This window comes from Strix uralensis, chromosome 14 (genome assembly GCF_047716275.1).
Source record: "Strix uralensis isolate ZFMK-TIS-50842 chromosome 14, bStrUra1, whole genome shotgun sequence".
Lineage (NCBI taxonomy): Eukaryota > Metazoa > Chordata > Aves > Strigiformes > Strigidae > Strix > Strix uralensis.
In genome coordinates, this window is record NC_133985.1 from 9,186,111 (window position 1) to 9,201,942 (window position 15,832).

Consider the following 15,832-nt stretch of genomic DNA (forward strand, 5'->3'; position numbering starts at 1 on the left):
CACTTCCTGCTAACGGTTAAGAAACTACAAAGTCATGGGTTTACCCCATGTACTTAAGTTATTGGCTATATCATTTAACGTGGGGAAAGACCCAGCTATGTCCTGAAGGTAAAAGAACCTTCAGATGAATATTTTCCCTTCAACAATTTCTGCAAGGAATTGTCACTACAGAAATTTCTAGAACCTTCATTGCTAAAAATTTTAGGACCAATGATGCATATGGATTCAAGACCAACATAATGGCTTAAAGACTACTTACCAATTACAGTTTCATTTCATATTAATTTCCATATAAAATCTCTTTGTTCTAATTTTCCTAAAGTTGCCATACATTTTGCAATCTGTTACATTATTTTTACTGTAAAATTTGGGTTCCGCTTGCTGTAGCATACATTGGACCTTGATAACCATTAGTGACTTTTTAAGCTGTAAATGATAACTAGTGGCCTATAACTGTAGTACGTCAAACACTTGAGCTGCTAATAGCTAACCTGGTGTTACTCAGATCAATAGGGTTGCATTAGTGTATGTGAGAGGAGAAAGCAGAACGACTAACTGTTGGAGCAAGGAAGAAATTACAGTCAAGTTCCCCTTTAGTCAAGTGATTTCATAAGGGTTCATCACCATTTCTGTTATGTGTTCTTTTGAAATACCTACTCTTTGTCAGATATGGTATAGCTGGATCACTGGTATACTCGACTCTTGTTCCTTTCACCTGTAAGTACACCAGTAGTTCCACTGTGTCAGTACATATGCTCTTGCTGCAAAAGGATCACAGGCTGGATCAGGAATATGGTTCTATTGTTTGTTTCTATAACACAGTTGAGGTTTTCTTTACTTGTGTTAATACTGATAGTTACCACAAGTTAATGCTAGATGTGTTTTAAATGTTCAAAGAAGAATTAGTAGCTAGATATTCAGTTAAGTTAGTTTTGAAGGCAAGTATAACTGCCATAAAATCCAGTTCATTTATGGGATCATCTCATCCCAATCTAACCAACCGTCCAGTGTATAAACCCTTCCAAGCTTAGCGTTGCCATAGACAGACAGTTCATTAACAGGAGCTACTGAAGCAGATCTTCACCAATCACATTGGTAAGCCACCCCTCATTAGTTTCATAATTACACTGTATATGTCCCACACATCACATATCATGTTTTTGAGCTATTAAAATACAGCTTTCATTTTCTGAAAGGCTAACCACATTAAATCACAGAACCCAGGAGTAGCACTCTCTTAAACAAATCATAATTCACGTTAGACTTTTAAACTGACTTTTTCTGAACGACACGATCTACCAAGGTGCAGTACACTGCTGATCTTCAGAAGCTGCTTGTTCTTCAGAGATCAGATTTTAATTATGAAGAAAATTACAGTTGTGAATAGGCTGGTAAATTAAATAACTATCTTTTGGTTTGCATGTGGTATTCTAGCTGCCATTATTCTCACCATCCCTTGAGAAAAGCTGGAATTGCTCCTTAAATCAAATTCACTTAGACTTTGTATGACCAATGGACACACTGATAGTACATTTCACAGACAAAAGGTATTTATGATGCAACTCTCTCAGGCCCCTGTAATGTCCTTAATTCCTTTAACAAGAAGCCACAGAATTCTGCATTGAAGTACTCTTCACCTAAATGTGTACACATTTATTTTTCCCAGTGAGAAACACAAAGCAAACAAACATGCAGGACTACACGGGCAGCACTTCTAATGGAATGTCCTCCACAGATCTAACAGACATCTAGAACGAGACAGCTCCAGCTACCACATTCAGAAGCCAACGTCTTGCATGCTTCCACTCAAAATCACGTATAAACACACTTCTCCCAGCACTTATTCTGGCTGACAGCTTCTTTTTCCCAGTAACTCAGAAATATTTCTTTCTGTATTGAAAACACTTCAGCCTTTCGATCGTATTACCCATTGATAATGTAAGTACAATTTGAACTACTTGTGCTTTTCTAGTTATTGCTACAAGCATACAAACACTGGCAACCATGCAAGAAGGCTGCCTTCTTCCTCTTTAAATGTTGGTGTGCAGGTAAGTTACAGTGTCTGTAATTAGATATATATAGCAAGTAATTGTACTGACACTGTCAGCGTATCCCCTCCCACCTTCCCACAGAGGAATCAAGTAAGGGAAAATGGAACCAAGGTTTGATGTAGTTGCTTCTGAGTGTATCTGAGGCTACTAAACATATAGCAAGTAATTACTGTAAATACTACATATTTACATGGCTTTTCTGACAGGCTATTCTATCCGAGGAAAGCAGTGTCCCAAACATTTAGCTAAACCATGAAATGTATGCACTAATTACTTCGTACTGTAGACTGCAATTAAAATTGCACACAACAGGAAAGTCTGTATTTACAGGATTTAGGATTTTTAATAAACATTTTTTCTTATCATCAAACTCTTGTGCATTTCAATTTGAACTTTTCAGTAGTGCATAAAGTTCATATACAACAGTATTACCTGTACACCCTTCTGTGTTCTTCCATGTGCTCCTGCAGCTATCTGTAAGCCATTCCCCAACACATTACAGTATTACTTTGACTGTCTGTCCATCATATCTATTCTCTCAGATGTGAAGCAGAACAATGCATTGCTTCTTAAATAGTGTTTATGTGAATGGCATAATAAAGACATTTGCAGAGGTATACTGTAATGAGTCTTGTCTGTAAATGTTACTGCATCCCAAATTTACAATTTCATGGGAAAAATTACAGACTTCCATGGCCCAAATAAGACAAAACCATTATACATAAACACAGCCACTACTTTGTCTTTTAAGAGCACCTCAAGATTCTCTAGAAATCCAAAGATGAGAATCTTAATTACAAATGCCAGACACATTTCCTCTGTCAAAGTAAAAACATCACCTTTATTACCTTTTCCATTTACCTCTCCCAAACTACAAGTGTATCCAGTCTGATTTGAAACTGCAAGTAATTTACATTCAAAATAGCCTCCCAGTAAAATATTTCAGTTAGATTTTGTTTCCTTGACTTCCTGTCTTGGTTAATCCAAACTCACACTCTCTACACTCACAAAATTAAAAAAATTCTCATTCACCTTAAAACCTCTACATTTATCATGTTCCCCATACTTATTTTTTCTCCTTTAATATTATACTGTGAAAATACTTTGGGACTACCCTGCAATATGGAGGACTTCCCTTTTAGAAGAACAATGAAAATGAATTATTGAATCCCTTACTACTCCACAACTGTAAAATGTCATAAGCAATTCTTATAAGATCACCAGCTGTTGAAAATGGCTTGACTTTCTACACTGACCTTTAACATTTGTAGTTTGCAAGAGGAACTCTGTACTTTTACATCTGCTTAAATCAGATCATAATGAAAATGAGACCAACACTAAAAATTACCTCAGAGAAATTTACACGTCCGTGTGCATGTGTATAGATGCCAATAAGCACTCACCTGTTCAGTAACACTCATTCAAGGTTTCCAGTGAATACTTCACCTCTCTTCTCAAATTTTAATTAAATGTTAAAACCAGGAGAAATTCTGTTACACTTAGCCTATAAGTGAATGTGACATTTAACGTGTCTTTGTTTTTTAACAAAGAATGTCACTGGGTACAGCATAGGATAAAGGTTGGTGGTATCTGGTCATAAACTTGGTATAAAGGACAACAGGATGAATGAAGGATATGAAAAAAGGTAATGGATAAACTGGTTATGTTCAAGGGCTGTTTGCAGCCAACATTCTCCAGTTTCACAGGCCACCTGTACATTCACAAAGCAACTAGGTTTCATAACTGGCACAGCTATGTTGTGTCTGTAGCTGAAGATACGGTTCAGTTCAAGGCTGAAGACAATTATTACCTTGTCTTCACCAATTTGTTTGCTTGCTTACTGAAACTAAGTGAAACTTTGACAACCTTATTATGAATTTCCTGTAAGAAGGGAACAGATCTTGATGCCCAAACTGGTCTCATGAAAGCAAACACTAAAAAGATACTAGCACTCTGGTGATACTTTATCTATCAGTTAGGTCCCTCAAATATTTCACATAGGAGGTGTAGAAAACAAAACCTTCACAAGGTGTCCTGAAAAATATTCTTTGTTCAAATGCTGTATCTTTCTATAAAAAAATATTACAACAAAGTGTATATGAGCTACTGGTTACCACACTGTACATAAGAATAAGGAAATAATATAATACGAAGAGATTTTTAGCTCATTTTTATTGCATCCTCTTATTATTTGTAAACAATCAAGGTATTTACTATATGTATGTCTATTCCTGAAACATACTAAGCATAAAAACCCCTCTTAATTTTAATAGTATAAGAAGGTCTTCTCAGAGAGTGACATTAGAAGATAGGTGTCAAAGAATAGAGGAGATTTTGTCAATTACTATTAACATTTTGTGGTGTCAGTTTGTGAATACCAAATGTGGCTCCACAAAACTGAGGATTAACTCTTTAAGGGGATACTTTGGTACAAAACTTGTTAGACCTGAGAAAGATAATGCTGCAGTCCAAAGCTGCAAGAAGCAAGTGCTAGGTCTCAAAACAATATAACTCAAGGTATAACTAAGTTATAGATAATCAGACAGTTTCAAAACCCACCTAATGTAACAGAAAAAGATCCTCCTTTTCTACAGCCTTGCCTAGACATTTCTAAAAGTTTTAAGCAAATATGCAGGTGAAGCTTTGCAGCAAGAAAACATTCTACCTGCAACCCATCCTGATCTATGGCTGCAAGGTAGAGAGATTATACAAAAGGCTTTTAAATAATCAAAGGAAGGTGTTAGATTAAGCTTTTTGGTGTCAGTGATAGTCACTGATGACTTCCAGGATAAGAAATTAAACAGAACACGATGAATGCAAATAGCATTAAACCAACAATTAAATATTACTTACCAACAATTAGGGAAATCGTAATGTTTCTTTCTGAACGAAGCAAAAAAAAATTAATATAATGTTGATATTACAAATATATTGTTTGATTACTTTATCACCTTCATTAAATAAATATTTTTATACCTCTATAATGTAGAGAAGAAATACAGTATGTTCCTCACACTAAAAAGCTAGAAGCAAAACAATTTGTGTCCTGTTCTTTCTCATTTTACTTCCTTTCTTACACTGCATCCTCATTTTGAATTATGGCAAATTTTGTTCTACACAAATTTAGATTTACCCGTTCTTGAATTAACCTGTGTTGCCAGCCTGTTGGGAGTCATTTTGTTTGAACATCTGGACCAACCATATATTTCCTACTGAAAATAAGTCATCATTTATGAGTTATGAGTATTAACAGAGGGTCGATGAAGACCGGAATGCATATGTTTAGTGCGTTATGAGAAAGTATTATATAAAAGTTGTGTTTTGATGTTTATGGAATACACTGAAAATTAGATGCTTATCTGGGTCTGTTAGAAAGGTAGTTTATAGTTTCATAGTTCAACTGGGCCTGCATTTATTAAAAGTTTAACTAATATGTCAGTGCCATCTGTACATAATCAATATTTAATTATTATTTAAAAAAAAAAAGGATGCGATGCATATCTGACTAAGGAGTCTTTTGGTGATTTTATTCTACAAATTAAAGACAGGGTGGGTCTGTCTTTCTTTAGTGGGTAACTGTGATCCCAAGAGAGCCTTCAGGCATCCTTGAATCTGTAAGAGACTCCAGTGTTTCCTCCTCACATCCCTCCCTGATGTACCTTTTCTATATGAGAGAATGGAAATGGGTGCTGTGGAAATCCACTACTCCAGTCCTATGTCACCTGAACTTTCAGACTTATGTTTGGTAATACACAGGAGACCTCCCTTTCTGTTAGGTATTAAATAAATATTTTTATAGGAAGTCTATAGTTTTTATTTACAATATACATACCTGGCAACAACAACTAATTATTGGGGAGTCTATCAGAGTCTCAAAGCAACATTAACATAAGCAATATTTCCCTGCACAGAATAAAGGAAAATACAGTTAATTTGAAAATATTTTTTCTAAAATGTCACAAATGCAGAGACAATAACGAACAGTAATATAAAGCTTTATCTAACATTGGTCTTAAAGGCAGATGACAGGCAAGTAAACTGGCAGGGCTACATGAGGGAAGAAGCTCTGTAAGAACTTATGCAACCTGGACACTTCTCTACACTTCCTTGCATTCCCAAACTGAAGTTTTTCTATCACCCAGCAATGAGTTTTCTTTTAATCTTTTTTATACCTTACTCATTGCTACCACATCTACACACTGAACAATTTTAATTCTTTTTCAGGTGATAAATTTAACCAAAAAATATAGGCCAGGATGGACTGAAACTTCTGCAAAAAAATTTACAGGATTTCATTGTTGTAAAAGGATTATGGCTTCAATGCTCTACTTATTAGGAACCATAACTGTAAAAGTGGTCTAAACCTTATATCTGTACAGCAGGTTTTACTTCATATCAGTGGAAAGGTCTCAACTCCTTGAAGCCTGTGATTGCATGAAAATACTAGTTTTGTAAATAAAAAAACAAAGAAATATTCCTGCTTGTATCAGTTACAGATAAATGCTTGAAAGCATGATTTGAGTTTGGCTTTAATAACCAAAACCCAAAAGACATGGAGAACCATCCCAAACTCATTATTTTGAAATAAAAATCTTCTGGGTACCAAGCCAAACACTCGTGATTTTCATGTGCCTGACTAATGACTTTTTTATATCCTCAAACTGATTATGTCTAATACATATCACAACACTCAGTGCACCTACATCTTTAGGGCTGTCAGAGGGTGTGGAATGAATACTTAACAACGGTACATATCACGCACTATAGATCCACATTATTGATTGGATAGTAGAAGTCAATTAGAATATCAGTGAATGCACTCAGAGCCAGCACATTCCATCTCCTTGCTTAGTGAATTGTTTGAATACCAAGAGGGTTCCTACCATGAAGTTATACAGAGAGAACTAGGACATCAATTTTTAATATCAAGTGACATAATCATTTTTGGATTGATAATCTAAACGTAGGCAGTAATTGGAATACAGGTACTGAAAACACTGCCACTGCATACAGTTTCCAGAGACTATTTAAGGTGCAGTTTCTAAATCTAAGGCCACACTAGAGCTGGAATGGACAACCCTGTCCTGAGTTCCTGACCATGCAAGCCTGTCCCTGCTCCCCTTGCATCAGAACAAGGCATGTTCAGACACGTAAGGAGCTGGATAAACTCCTTTCTACTAGATTAATTTTCAGTCAGATCTCTGAGCGGATCCAAATTCCCATATTGTCACAGTATTGCTGGTGCTGACACAGAAAACGTGGAGGGAACATACTGGAGTGGAACAATACTGGGGAGGTAAGGTTCACCCACTTCAGCAGCAGCTCACACTGAAATCTGTTTAAGCTAATCACAGAAAAAAACACTCTCCAGGTCCTCTCTCATGCCAGAATCTTACCTTCTAACCAGGAAATGCGCTTTGTATTCATTTTGAGGTTTTCCTTGAACGTAGCTTTTCAAGCCAAAATCATAAATTACTTTAAATTACCATGAATCACAGTACTTTTCAACTTTTTCCAGCAACTTCAACACATGCTTTTCACTACGGGGACTGTCAGACATGCTGCTCTCACAGCAACTTGCCTCAGTAAAGCAAGTTTTCTTACCTGTTTCATCATTCCAGAATGCCATCTTGAGAAGTCTGCAGGCAAAACTGCAATTTTAACCTGGGTATAACACTTAGCCTGTTTTTGATAAGAACTGGGTCAGAGAGCAGATATATACTGAAGGAGGACCTAGGTGTGTTGAAAATTTGAATCTGCATCAAATACAGCATTTTTAATCCTCACCCAAGCCCTTTAGACCAAGCACTTTCTTCACAGGCCTACAGACATACATCTATTATTACTACTTTATTTGACTACTTAAAGCTAGATGTCTAATCTAAGCTTATGATCTAGACCCTCTATAGTTATCTAGGCTCTCTCTAGTCACTGGAGAAAGAAGGGAACTTCCTGAGTCTATTCATACCATGTATCTTAGACTCCTGTTGCTAAATTGCTTTTAGAGGTGCATGCCTCCCTCCATTGACTAAAGAGGGGAAATTACAGGGCCAGCTTAGAATAATAACCTGACTAAATATAAGTGAGATAAATACAATCCTTCATGTCTAAACTGAATTATTACATTCCAAAACATCAAAATACTGGAAACAAGAGAGCAATTCCAAGAAGACTGTAAATAAAATATACTGCATGAGAGAAAAATTTAGATGTAAACTGCAAGTTCAGACTTTCCTGAATTTGATGCTTCAGGCAAGCCATATGTACCTTTTTTCAAGGAAGTCCTTTGTCTTTATAAAATAAATTATCAGTGTTGGTGACTGCAGCAGAGTTTGCCCTTTCCTAGATTTTTGTATCAATTATGCTTTGAAGGTGCTGAATTAATCCATTCAGTTAAATATACCTCAGTTAATAAAAAGGTTATATTTTTCTTCAAGAAGGAATATAATTCATGATGAAATAGGAGATTAATGTTTTCTAAGTCAGAAATCCTTTGGGTGAAAGTAAAATAGGTTTTGGAACAGTCACACTTTCCAACCAACCTCACTGGTTAAACATTCCTGAAAGGCATCGAATTTGAACTGAGGGAGTGCAAAGCTGCATATGAAGGCATGGACCTTTTATTATTTTCCTTTGTCTAACTTAGAAGCAATAGAACAGGTAAACACATGGGATTGTCACCCAGAGAATGAGTTACAACTCTCCAAACACCATGCAATACCAGGCAGTGCCTGCAATGCCACAAACGGTGTAACAGAGAAAGGTGAGCTTTTAGAGTGGTTGGTGTATTGTAGAAGCAGGAGATCAGAAAACTCACATATTTACTATAACACTAAAAAGCCTGTATTAGAAATATCAAGGGCTTCTTAACTTGCATCTTTATGTATACATAAACTGCTCGTTTGGGTAAGCAAGTAAACAAATGTATTTTCTGTATAAATGTATTCAGCTGAAAAAGCCTCCAAACTTGTTTTGTTTGGGAAAAAACATAGTCTCAAGCTGTTCAGTGCAAATCTTAAAGTGACAGGAATTAATAAGTGTCATTTTACTAACAATGGCCCAGTGCACCACAGCACTTTGAAAAATGCCAGGGACTATTACTGTAATATAACCCCTGGAGGTGGGACGAAGGTTGTGAGCATGAGGAATGTGCATTTCCTCAGAGGCTACAACAGTAGGCTTTATCCCTACTGTGACACAAGAAGACAAGCGAGAACAAAAAATTCTTTCTCTGTCAGGCAACGCAGCATTCTTGGCTGGTGCAGGGCTGGCAAAAGTGCTCTGAACAGCTCATTTGCCCACTCTAGTCATAGAGAACAACCTGAAAACACATGGTCCTCTGCACTGTGTTCATTTTTTGCTACTGAGAGACCACAGAGGGGAATGACAAAAATGGAAGTTTGACCAGATTTGGTACAATAAACAGTTCCCTGGATGGTTCCATAAAATGTCGGGCCAAATAGTAACTTAGCATAAGCTGTCACTGTTCTAGTGCTTTCTAATTAGAGAGAGAAGAGTGCTTTACAGTAGGTAAGTATTTCCTCAGACATTGCAAATGTGATTTATTCCAAGTCTTTATTATGACTTCAGCTGGCCTAGCTCTGTCCATCAGCTACTCAGGAGACATGCTCCAGGACTAAGGACCAGAAACTTCTTCTGCAGGTGCAATCACATAGTAAACTGGTGTTTCCAACAGACTGGTTTGATTCTGTTCTAGGACATAATTTTACTATAATGATAGATGGCACAGTGTTCTTGCATCACCACATTCATTCTGGGACAACCTTCTGGGAGCATATTAAAGTCCTTAGATTGTTAGAGCTGTGCTTCAAGCCTTCAAGGTGCCTTCAAGCTTTCTCAGCTCCTCTTCTATCAATTTCCTAAGGAAAAGAACTTGCGCAGAATAAGACTCATGATTGTCTGTGTAAACGCACTTACTGGTTGCCACCCTGGGCTCCTCATTTAATCCCTACTCTCTTCCACCTCAAATTTTCTTGCTAGACCACAGTTCACACAGCCCTGTAGTGCACAGCAATGCAGACAGCACCAACATCCATGTAGAAACCACGCAGACAGCATTAGAATCCCAATATGTATATAGTTTGCTCTCCAAAAGCCAGGTCCTCAACAGGTGTTTCTCCTTCAATGTCACTGGAGCTACAATGATCTGTTTCGCTTAAGGGATCTAATTCAAGATTTTGTTGGCTCTACCCCAAATCTGTCTCCTGCTCAGAAGTCTAAAAGTATGAGAAACAGCTATTAGGCACTTTCAAACTTTTTATTCTTTGAATATTCCTTTTTTTTTTTCTACTTTGGGACAAGTAAAAATTGTGAGCCTGCATATTTTAGGGAATAACTTAATAGGAAACTGTAGTAGATCTTTCATTTATTTTGAGTTACTCAGATTTAAAATTTAACATTTCTCACAGAAATGCAGAGCTGCTATTTTCTCCCTACAGAACACCACCACATTTTGAAAAAACATGTGAAAAAGTTCTAAAGAAAGTCTTTGGTTTCTTACAAATACAGAAACTCACGCTATTTCATGCAAAAGCTTATTTTCTACACAGAGTATCCACATCTCAGAACTAAAATAACCCAAATGAAAAAAGTTACAAAAGTTCAGACAAACAGAGATTCATCCATTTTTAATTCCTCACATTCTTTCAGTAAGTCACTACCGGATAAAACCCAAGACCATGTGCACTGTAAGTGCTAGTCCGAGTTCCACTTTCATTAGCAGTAATATGACTAAGTTAAATTAAAAACTACAGAAAATATCATCAAAAGTCCTTAATCTGTTAGCACTGAAAATCTTGTGTATATGAAATAATTAGATAGGAACAACTCTATAGTAAAAGACTGCTAACAGGTGAGACGAAAAATAAGAAAGTTACAGGTCAGCAGCAAGTATTTGACAAAAGGCTTATTTATGCACTTACTAGAGTAAGCGATGTTTAAATTTAATGTTCAATGTCACTAGAGCAGTTTTTATTATCCATCCTCTTCCAGTTTTTTTAGCTCTCTCCTCTCATCCTATAACAGTGATTCATTTGGACTATCTTTTATGTTAAGCACAAAGAGTTCCAAAAATGATATATGACACACAAGATTAGACCCAGCCAGTGCCTAACAAATTATCATCTTATAAACTTCTTAAAGCTGAAACCTTTGCCAATATATTTTTCTCAGTTACTCTGTCTCCAACTACTAGACAGTGTCAAGATTGCAGAGAAGACTGGTTCTAATTCTGTGCCCAAAAAAGTGCTCTGTTATTATCTGACCTGCTAAATATCAGCAGTGTTGTTATTTACACAATACTGAATTATAACCAAGTCATGCTTTGTTTCACATAGTTGGGCACAGACTGTATTTCTAATGTTATCATCATATTACTTTCCTTACTTTTACTGAACTGCATGTTGACGAAACAACCTACTTGACCATATAAAAAAAAAATCACTTATGCCATGTGCAAAAGCTCATAACCATATTTTTGCAAATAGGATAAGCATGACTAAACTCTTAAAACTATTCCATTAGAACGTTTAGGGCTGCCTGGGAATATGTGTTAGAAAAGTTAATCTAACTGGTACACTAATCCTATGCATCAAAACATAACAGTAAAGAAATTAATTTTTAGATGCTACAAATTCATTATTTAACACCACAGAGAAACAGCAAGAGATATATCTCGAAACACATTCTATGAACATACTACTTCACTTAAAACTTAACTTTTAAGGTGTACAATTCACTATGATATTTAATGTTCAAGAGAAATTTAAAATGCATTTTTAAAGTATATACTGCAGATGTTCTGGGGATTAAACTTGCTCAAAGGTAACATAACATAAGGACAAATGCAGTAGTTCTAAGTGCTCAACGACAGCCAGGCATTGTAGTCAGAAGTAATATTTGTTAACATACGTTAACAATGTAGAAGGTGACACTTATGTAGAAATCTCTTACCTGCCTTGGTTGAATCTCTCCTGATAAGGTTTGTTCTGTGAAAGATGCAAGTCTTTATGTATAAATCAGAAGCAAAGGTGTGCTTGGCACATCCAGTTTTCAGCAAAGCTCAAGTGTTATATGTGTAAGTAATAAATTGGCTTCTCAAAGTAGCTCAGACCATATTAATTGGAAACAGAGTCACTGCTTGCAAGGTTGCTGATGCTGCTCCTTCTGCTTTGTGCCTTTGCAGAGAGCTAATGTATGAATAAGCCAGAGAGCAAATCCCTTTCTCTCTCTTTCTCTCTTTACCTTTCCCTCTTTCTCTTAAATGGTGAGTTAGAGTTCAGTTTATTCTGCAGACGGTGGCAGAGGACAGGCTGACAGGCAAGAGTGTTGTTTCCTCCCCTGCTGAGACACACTGAATGTGTTGTGAATAAAGACAAAGCCTTCTACCAGTGCACCACATCACTCTGTAGATAAGAGCTGCAAGGATGTGCTGTGCTGTTCTTCAGCATGCAGACAAGCCTTAAACGCACCCGGACAAACTCATCATGCTTTCCTCACTGAAGACTTGCACCAATAACTTTTGTTGGGGACCACACCTCCCCTGCAAGGGGAACTCCATCTCTGCAGCTGGCAAGAGTTCTGTTTTGCCTTCTGGAACTGGCTATCTATATGTGGGTTTTTTTCTACACCATAAAGGGCAATTTACTTCTAGTTTCTCCTTCTGGCTAATGGGTAACTAACTGTATAAACTGCCAGTTCTCCATATAGTTAATTAACCCCCTAAAATCCTTACTGACACTTCAGTTTTAGGGTTTGTACTGAAGGTAGGCCTAAAGGATACTTGCTAAAGTTTTGCATATGAATAAGTGCCTTCCCCTCTGCACAACCCCACCCCTTCTTTTTCACTGTAACTAAAAAATTCCTAGGTAAAATTATTAACTAGTGGACACTAGTAATGGTACCATTGGAACAACAGAGTGAAGCTGACTGTAAACAGAAAGTAAAACTATTTATTCAGCAAACAGTATACAAAATGACCGATTTCAAAAGCCATACTGAATACATGGCAAATGCACGCTGTTTCAAGTTCACAGACAGAGGACATGAAGCTATTTTATGAAGATAATATTTATTTTCCATGCTCCTGTCTGTGAATACTGTCTACTATCAGGTGGAAAAGGCTTAAAGCAAAGTTATTAAAAAGAATAGCTATTTTTAATATTGTATTTTTCAGATATCTATATACATACATATTCACAGTTACATGCAAATCTCTGGTTTCGTGGCCAACATAAAACTCTATCAGTCTCCTTCCTTGATACCAAAGGCAGCAAAACTTTCAGAAAAAGAGAAAAAAAAAAAACCAACTTTTTTCCCTTTAATATGGTCTGAGTTATTGGAAACCCCTCCTGCCCCACATGATAAAAGGTTATTCACCAAAGATTGCCCAATTAGTGGTCGTGAAATCTGGAAATCTCAAAGCCCCTTGAACACCAAGGTGCATGGACTATGGGCAAAAAGGATACTTTAGGTAAGAGAAGGCAGGATAAGCAATTCCTGAAAGCATCTCTATCGCCCTGCAGAAGCCATATTGGATGGCTGGATAATTATGGAGCCACAAAATATCACATAGAAACTGGACAAAACTCTGACTTTGTAACAAAATGCCTACAGGCTGTCAGATTTTAATAGCACCAATGACTAAGGAATGAAGCCACTCCTCCCACATTCACACACAAACCTCCACAGTCTTATCATAGTGTAAAAATTTATCATATTGAATAAAAATCTCTTTCCTATAACGTGCCCTGTGCAATTTTCACTACAATGAAAGTGGATCCATTTCCTATCGGTTCCAATCCTGGTCACTCTGAGGTCTAGGTTTGACTAAAAGAGAAATTATTGTGAAATTTGAACACTCTTGTCCAATTTTGTATGGTCTGAAAAGATAAGCATAAACACAACAGCGAGTGTTAAACACCGATAAATGCAGTTTGTCTCAGGTTGATATTTACACTGAACCTGATCCAGCTGTCAATCACACTGACATTGTTTTAGGGAACTTAAGTAACAAGAAAATGAAGAAAAATAGTATGTGGCAGCCTATGCCAGTTTTATGAGCACATGTACAGAACAGAGAACATCAGGGACAAAAAACTTCTGATAAGAGCAATACACTCATTTTCCCAAGGATGCTGTTCCCAAGTTTGTTGCATCTGCTAGTGGGAAACTTGATTTTATGAGAAAATGGATATTCATAAGGGAAATATTAAGCACTGGGCTTGATTAAGAAATTAAATAGTTTGAGAAGGCTTGATAACTACCACTGGTACTGAAGCCTTTTTGCCTCCTCTTTCCTATAAGCTAAAAAGTTGAGGCCTGTATCAGAGGTCCCTTACTTTTCTACTGCTGTATAGTACAGAGGTGTTATGATGTAATCTGGCAGTAAATTTCACTGGGAAGAGAAGATGGACATACAAAAAATAAATTTCCCTCTAACACCTCTTAGTGAGTCAAAGGCTGCATGGTGCTCAGTATTTCCAAGAGGAAGAAGCAGCTCTCAGTTCCCACTGGCTTTCATAGGAGTGGAGTATTCTGCACTTTAGAGCCTTGCTGAGCAACTGCAGAATCACATTCAGTGTAGAAAGATGACCTAAGTCATAAAACACCATTAATCCTCTATTTACATAGTCAAAATACCAACAGTTACAGATAAAACTCTATGGAAGAATAAACAAGAGATTATTAAAACATAACCATTACTCTAGAATTTAGTTTATGCCTTCATTATTTTATATGAATGTTTATAGCTTTTTATGTTCACACTAGTATCGGCATTTAAAAATAAAATGTATCAAACGCACCGGCACAAGACAACAGAAAAAATTCAAACTCCTCTTAGAATTTCTCTTTCTGTACGACATGCTAATAGGAATAAATCCATTATATGCTAAAGAGTGAAGCATCCAGCCCTATGCAGCACGAAGACCCTATTTGTGAATATTCAGAACCATGAAATTACCTGCACAAAAATTTTAATGCAAAGAAACCATCACCAATACTAGAAGTATTTCATAGTGGAAATATTTTTGCCAGCCACTGGAAGAAGTTCTTCTTATCATCCATCTAAATAATTCATTGCATAATAATTAATGAACAATTATTAAACAAAAAGAGGATTTCTTTTATGAGACCAAGTAATCCAGACAAGGAATGGAAAAAATTCAATGCAAGTTCATTGTCAAAGAAAGAACAAACAGCTTAATACTCAGAAACTAATCTACTTGTATAAAATAAAAAAAACCACAACAAACCCAGAAACTAATAACTGCTCAAACAAGTTTCATGATGAGGTTAGCCATGTTATAAATTTTGTGAGTTTGAGAGCACCATAGTTTCTCCTGTGAAAATGCCAGTAGTTGGGCCAAAATATTGTTCACTGCTGTCTGATCTGCCCAACTCGTTACTGTGACTAGGACCAAAATTGTCACAATTGTAAAATCTGACTAAATTCTTCATTGCTAATCATAAGATAGAGGGCTAGATGTATCTGAAAAATATATGCACCACTAATGCAACCAGTTGAGCTTATCTCCTAATTCAAACCTGTTTCCTGGACACATTGAACAGTAGTTATCTGAGTAATATCACAATGAGAAATAGTTATATTTGAGAATTGTATAGCTCAAGCTTTTAGCAAAGGGCCATGAGAAACAGATTCTTCCAGTTGTAATGCAGTTTGAATCTGAAATACTTCAGTGAAATTAAAATCACCATTAAGTCACTGTAACATGAGAAAAAGATAACCTCAAGATATTCCT